The following is a 6,950-nucleotide window of genomic DNA, read 5'->3' as shown; positions in this document are numbered from 1 at the left end:
GCCAAGTTTGATGCTGTTGTATTGCTGCTCTCTTTCTCACAGTCTGTCTTTGATGCAGATTATCCCTTTAGTAGGAATTTATCCATAGGGAAATGCAGGGACCTGTGTTACCAGAGACCTTTTTCAGTGCATTATTGAGCAGGAGTGTTCTTAACCTGATTCCCAAAGCCAAAGGTTGTGTGATCAGCCTGAGTGGAAGGATGCAGCAAATCCTGCAGGAGTCCACATGTGGACACAGCCATGTGAACCTATCATCCAACCCTTTCCTCCCAAGAGAAAAAGCTGCTTCAAGGGAATCAATAACCTGAGCTTTCCAGTCAAGATCATGCCTGAAGCACCTGATTTATTTTTTTTTTTTCTGAAAAGTAATCCAGGATTATGAGGAAAGGTCTACTCTGCATCACAGAACAGCAGGTGGAGTAGCTATTCCAGGAGCTGAGGGGATCATTAATAAGGTCTCACTTGCTAATAACTATCTCACTTACTAATAACTATCTCACTAATAACTATCTCACTTGATCACAGTTTCATCCAGTTTGACCTTGAGCATCCCTGCTGCAAATCACAGCATGTCATTAGGTGCTGGCTGCAGTCACCCTGGATAAACTTCAGCGTGGTGTGATCATGTTCTTGAATAGAAGTTGCTTGACAATGTTTTAGGAGGCAATTTTTAACTGAAAAAAAAAAATAAATAAAAAAAGAAAAAAAGGATTTTTAATGAATGACTGCTGCCTGAATGGCTCTTCCAAGTTTTCCTGTAGCCAAGTGACATGGACAATTATTGGCACGTATCAACACATGGAATGATGAACAGCTGGAAGTGTTACCCATAGACACGGCCCTGAAGAAGCTGTAACTCTTAAACGGGCTGAAAGAGAAATAATTATCATTCAGCAAGTCTGACTAGAGCCTTCCTTAGGGCAAGGGTGGAGGAGGTTACAGAAACTCACTCAATTAATCAATTGGTCCACGTTATAATTAAACCCAAAGCAGAAAAACAATTATCTGGGTAAGTGCTGGTTAGAGGACATTTCTTTTGATGACTTTGCTCCATTCCATTTTTAGTTGTGATGCACCGGATGAGATGAGGTGGATACGGGGCTTTTCTGTGTGATTCTAAGCTAAAGAGAGCTGGATTACCTCTCCTTAACGGTGAGAATTCCTGAGATGTGCGTGCAACGCTCTGTTCTCACATCCACCGAGTTTTCATCACCATTAAAACAAAGTGCTCTGAGTGTGGAACAGCGGAGCATTAAAGAGCCATTAATCATGGCTTTGTACTCCTTGCTGCTGGATGTTAATTTTAATTTGCAGTCACTTACTCAGTTCCCCTCCAGCGGAGTGGCTGACTCTGCTCCTAAAGGCCAGGACAATGAGGGGAGGGGGACAAAGTCACTTCAGGCAGGGACAGGAGGGGTGTGGAGGGGCTCCCTGGGGATCCCATTCTTCTGGTCCCTCCTTTCTCTGTGTTTACATCGGGCATTTGATCGTCCAGATGGAGGAGCTTTCAAACTCTACTGGAGGAGAGAATGACATTTCCCAGCTGCTCTTAAAAAAATGAAAAAAAAAAATAAGAAAGGAAGAGGAAAATTGCTGATTAATCACGTCTGGCCCACGGGGTAACAATTATCATGTTAATTGGGGGAGAGTCAATAGTGAGGAAATCAGGACAAGATTACCTGGTCTTCCGCCAGCCAGTTTCCACTCTCTAGGAGATGAATCCTGCCAGTTTTGAGGACACAGGCACTGCCAGCTATGTAGGGAGGGTCAGGTCTGGAGCCACCGCATCAGAGCTGCAGGTAAGGGAACAGAGAGCTTTGGTGGGTTGTGATTTATGCTGGGGACCTCATTCCCATTCCTGGGCTGCTGGGAAAGTTGGGAGTGACAAGGCTCCTGGTGGGAGCATCTCACTGCAGTGCTTGGAAGGAGCTGAGGGGATCAGCCTGAGGTGGTGGATGTGGGTCCTGGGGTGACTTTTTGATTCTTGTATCCCCGATTTCTGTTCTGTTTATGCTGGATATAAAGTTCTACACCTTTAAGACTGGTTCTGAGGGCAGAGGGGTGAAAAAGAAGCATGGGGTTTATTTTCAGAAACTGCACTTGCTGCCCCACATTCCTCCTCCTGGACTGTGGTGTCTGCAGCACGGACAGCGAGAGAACTCTCCTTTGCCTTTAGTGAGTTTTTTGCTAGATGAGGCACAGAAGTTCCCCAAACTGTGTTTTTTATTTTTCTTGGAACTGTTCAAACATGCTCTGGACTGAAAACCCAGAAAAATATCAGGAGCTCACACCTGTGGGCCACCGGGGCCCAAGACAGCATGTTCAGTATCCGAGGGACTGATAAAAGACTGAGCAAGCTGAGCTACACCCCATGACAAGGACTGTCTGAATTTACCATCTCTCTTCAGAACAGAGAGAAGTTTTATTGTTTAATATTATTCACTTTTCATGCTTGTGAATACTTTGGTTGTTAAATAAATAGTTTTTTCCACTTTTCTCCAAAGAAATCTTTTTCCCAAACCAGCTGGCAGAGGAGCTGCTTGAATTTGCTTTCTAGAAAAACCCTCATTCAGAAGTTTCTTCCCAAATTCGCCTTAAACCAGGACAACGTGTCCATGAGGTGAGGAGGTAGCAGACGTGTCAGCTTGGTTGTTCCCAGTATTGGTCATCACACATACAAAGTCACGGGTTCAGGGTTCCTTATCATAGAATCATGGAATGGTTTTGGTGGGAAGGGACCTTAAAGATCATCCAGTTCCACCCCCTGCCATGGGCAGGGACACCTCACACTATCCCAGGGTGCTCCAAGCCCCATCTAATCTGGCTTTGGACACTTCTAGGCATCCAGGGACAGCCACAGCTTCTCTGGGCACCCTGTTCATTGTGATGTGAAGAATCTGTGACATTGGGCAATAACAGGAACAAGAAAACACCACCAGGTTGTATTTCTTTAATAACAAAATCCAGTTTTGTTCATTCCTAGAGTGTCTACAAGTTCAGTTGCCTGTCCCTGCTGTCCCTCATTCCCTTAGGGATGCTCTTTTCAGAGCATTCATTGCTTCTAGAAATTATAGTTTATTATGATGGGGTTCAGTGTTAGGGTTTTCCCTAAACAGCCATCCTGCTTTTCCTTGCACTGCAGGATGAACTCCATCCATGGTTACAAGCCTGCAGTAAAACATGGAATTTTTCCATAAGAATATGAAGAACTCCTCTTCACATTGCTGGTGAATGAGAGCTCCTCTTCACATTGCTGGTCAGGAATCTTTAAATAGATGGGATCCCATATTTTTATAGATATATAAATCTATCCAGCACAAAGGGGAGGGGTGGATAGCAGCAATGTGAGATGCTGATTGAGTGTCCTGAGCCTCTTCAGCTTCAGCTGGATTGTTTGGTCTCATTTCAAAAGCGTCAGTGACAGGCAGACCAACAAGGACAAGATCTGTGAATATGAGCACGTTCCTAGGGTGCATTTATTTAAGAGAAAAAAAAAGAAAACTTCCCTGTCATCCACCTCTGGTTTCTGCTGGAATACATGTGGGAGTGGCCAGTGACATGGACAAAATATTGAGTCCTGGTAAGGTAGCAAGGAATGTCATGCCCCTCAATGTGTTGTTCTCCAAGTCTGATGCCAGGAAATGAGTCTTATGACCTGGAGCGTGACAAAAAAAATTGCCCGAGTGAGCCCTGTCCCTGTTGGGACAGCACTGGGCTCAGTTAGTGCAGCATGTGCACCGTGTCTGCCTGGAGAGCATCCCTGGGAAATTGTCCTGTCACCCTCCCCAGCTCCCTGCCTGCAAAGAGCCCCTGGATGGATGCCCAAGAGCCTGAGAGGTGAAGCACAGTCCTCTCTTGGCTGTGAGCCTCTTTGCTCGAGAAGAAAGAGCTCAAGCAGGTCTCCATCTCCTATGAGCAGTCCTTCAAAGGCAGCAGCAGATGGGTCCAGCATGGCACCACCACAACTAGAAATAGCTCTGGCACAGCTCCCCACATGATTGCAGACTGTCTCTTCCCTGGCCATGTGGCCAAAGCTGCAGGAACTGCTGGAAAAAGTCAACCCCGAGCTTGCAGAGCCAGGATCTCATTAGGCACAGAAGGGAGGAGCACGGAAAACAAGCACCTGGCACCACCATGTCCCTTTAGAGAGAAGGATTGTGGTGCAAAAGGTGAAGATTGTGGCCTAAGAGGCAAACCCAGTATTTGCAGAGCATCCTCCCAGCTGTCATGGGCTGGTACTGACAGAAAGTGTCATTACAGCCATCAGCTGAGGGAGTGACACCATTTGTGCTCCCAGCCTGGGCTCTGAGCTGCTCTCAGGGCCTCTGAGACAGGCCAGGGTGCTGCAGTGTGAGGAGCAATAAGAGGGGTCTCCTATTAGTACTGACCTTTGAGGATGTGAACGTGAAAAGAGCAGAGAAGAAATATTTAAAAAAAAAAAAAAATCAAGTCCAAGCCAGTGGGATGTCTCTGGTTTATTCATTGCTGCCTGATTTCTTATTTACTATTTATTTATTTACTTGAAGGCGAAGTGACCTTCAAAGCTGCTGCTTGTCACTGGCAGCCTCCTGGCTGCAGGTTGCATGTTAATTTTTGGCTGGGGCGCTGACACTAAGCATCCCAGGCATCCTGTGGGAGAATCTCTGCCCCTTAATTTTAAGGCTGTTTAAAAGCAGGAGCCTGCTTTGGGTAGCCAGGCTGGGGTTGGAAGCCTAAATCATTAAAAGCTACAGGGAAAATGTGAGCCTGGCGATGCAAATTCCCCTCGTTTTTTGTTCCACTTCATCCAGCTCACGTGAGGGATGAGCGGCTCTGACTCTCTGCCACAGAGGGACAGTTTGCAGGTCCCACAGCAGATGTGGGAATGTTCTCTCCCTCCAAACTCTGCCCTGCAGAGCACGATCATCCACCTCCCACGGATCCAACCGCAACACGGATTATTTTCATTTTTAGCAGCCTGCGAACCCAAGCATCTTTTCCTCCAGCCTCTTCCACTCACCAGAGATGTCCACGCAGGTCTCCAAGGGGATTTTACAGCCTCCAGAATAGCAAGGTCGCCACAACTATAGCCACAAATGCATCCAAATTGTGTCTGTGGAAAATGATCAGGAGATGATGACAAGAGGGGCTTCCAGGGCAGGAGCCAAAGGAAAAGATTGGATGTCTGTGGTATTTGCAGCACTGCCAAGATGCCAGCAATGATTTCTTGGCAGCCAAACACTTCAAGCCAGGACCTTGCAAGCCAAGCATCTCATTCAGGGTCTGTGGTGTGCCCTGGACACTTCCCAATAGGGACACTTCCCTTTATTATTCCAAATAAATTCACTGCTCTGCTCAGTGTCCCAATTAATGCAGCAGGACTTGACTCTGGGCTGTTCTGAACACATAGAAAACATTTCCCTGTGCTCTCAGACAGATGCCATACTTCACCCAGAGGTGGAGGGGTTTTCTGAGGGGGGAAATTGCCACCCTGGGTCTCACTTGTGCAAACAGAAAATATTGCTCCTTTCAAAAGCAAGGGAAATGAAGGCAGGAAATGAAGGCATGCAAAAAATAAAGGCAGGAAACTCATTTCTTGAAGGAGAGGGGTGTGAATGTTTCAAAGTCTTCCTTTCTTAACCTTAAAGATTAATCATGGTGAAAATGGTCCCGAAGAGCGGGCACGTTGAATTCAAGAAAAAGGTGCCACTTTGGTCAACACACAGCCTTAACTTGGCAAATCTTACCCGTAATTTTGGATGCACATCCCTTTAGGAGGAGCTGTTTGTTTCCCTTATCACCAGGGGCTGCTTCAGAGCTAAGAAGAGAGCCAAAGAAGGATTTGGGTTGGAAAGGACTTTAAGCTCATCCATTGCCACCCCTGCCATGGGCAGGGACACCTTCCACTATCCCAGGATGCTCCAAGCCCCATCCAACCCGGTCTTGGACACTTTAGGGATCCAGGGGCAGCCACAGCTTCTCTGGGCAACTGGTCCAGGGCCTCACCTCTCTCACAGGGAACAATTTCTTCCTATTATCTAATCTAAATCTCCCTGTTTTAGTTTAAAACTATTTTCCCTCGTATTATCAGTATCTGCTGGGGTAAAAAGCCACACACCTCCTTTTATATCAGCCCCTTCAGGCCGTGGCAGGGGCTCTGAGCTCTCCCTGGAGCCTCCTCCTCTCCAGGTGAGCACCCCCAGCTCTGCCAGCCTGGCCCCGGAGCAGAGGGGCTCCAGCCCCGAAACAGCTCCATGGATTCCTCTGGAACCACTTAAACAGGTCTAGGGTCACCCTAAAAACTCATTTTCTCAGCTTAAGAAGTCTGGGATATAACCCATGCCAAATTCAGCTACACACCTCCACTATTTCCAAAATTGATCTAACCTTTGACCAGAATGAGGGCAGCTCTGCTAGCGCAGAGCCACAAAAAATTGCTCGTAACTCGTTACTGTTTCTCTCCACGGAAATCTTTAGTAAAAGGCGAAAGATTTATACGATCTGAAGAGAAACCGGAGTATACTTTCGCTTTCCGCCCCACAGCCTGTCCCGCACGGCTGTTCCTTTGCAAGACACGGTGACCTTTCCTCTCCTCCCACTTTGACTCTCTGGTGGCCCCAGCCCGGTCCCCTGGAAGTGCCACAGCCCAGCCCCGTGTCCCCACCCGAATATCCCCACGGCACGAGTGGGAATTTTGAACCGGGCGGTGCTGCTGGCCCGCGGTGCACCCTGGGTATGCAAATTACCCGAATGCTAATGAGGCGCGGAACATGAGCCCACGGGGACCAGCAGAGGAGCGCCTTTTGTCAGCGGGACAGCGGCACGGAGGCGGGAGGGCTCAGCTCAGCTCTCAGCCCGAGCCAACACAGAATCCCAGCACGGTTTGGGCTGGAAGGGACAATAAAGCTCACCCAGGGCCACCCCTGCCATGGCAGGGACACCTTCCGTTGTCCCGGGCTGCTCCAAGCCCC

The 6,950-nt window shown here is 47.9% G+C and overlaps 1 long non-coding RNA gene and 1 other non-coding gene across 2 annotated transcripts; one reads left to right on the top strand and one right to left on the bottom strand.

Annotated features, from left to right (window-relative positions):
* The first annotated feature begins 1,647 nt into the window (after positions 1 to 1,647).
* LOC136290095 (uncharacterized) lies at positions 1,648 to 5,967 on the top strand. The gene is made up of 3 exons (XR_010720950.1): positions 1,648 to 1,799; positions 2,505 to 2,620; positions 3,143 to 5,967. It is a non-coding gene; the product is annotated as an uncharacterized lncRNA (long non-coding RNA).
* Positions 5,968 to 6,386: 419 nt separating this feature from the next.
* LOC136290367 (U5 spliceosomal RNA) lies at positions 6,387 to 6,500 on the bottom strand. Its single transcript, XR_010721097.1, has one exon. It is a non-coding gene; the product is annotated as a U5 spliceosomal RNA (small nuclear RNA).
* Between the last annotated feature and the right edge of the window lie 450 nt (positions 6,501 to 6,950).

This window comes from Chamaea fasciata, unplaced genomic scaffold (assembly GCF_029207755.1).
Source record: "Chamaea fasciata isolate MVZ Bird 193981 ecotype frontalis unplaced genomic scaffold, bChaFas1.0.hap1 SCAF_5, whole genome shotgun sequence".
Lineage (NCBI taxonomy): Eukaryota > Metazoa > Chordata > Aves > Passeriformes > Sylviidae > Chamaea > Chamaea fasciata.
Note: the sequence above shows the minus strand (reverse complement) of the source record. Positions and strands in the feature narration are given on the sequence as shown.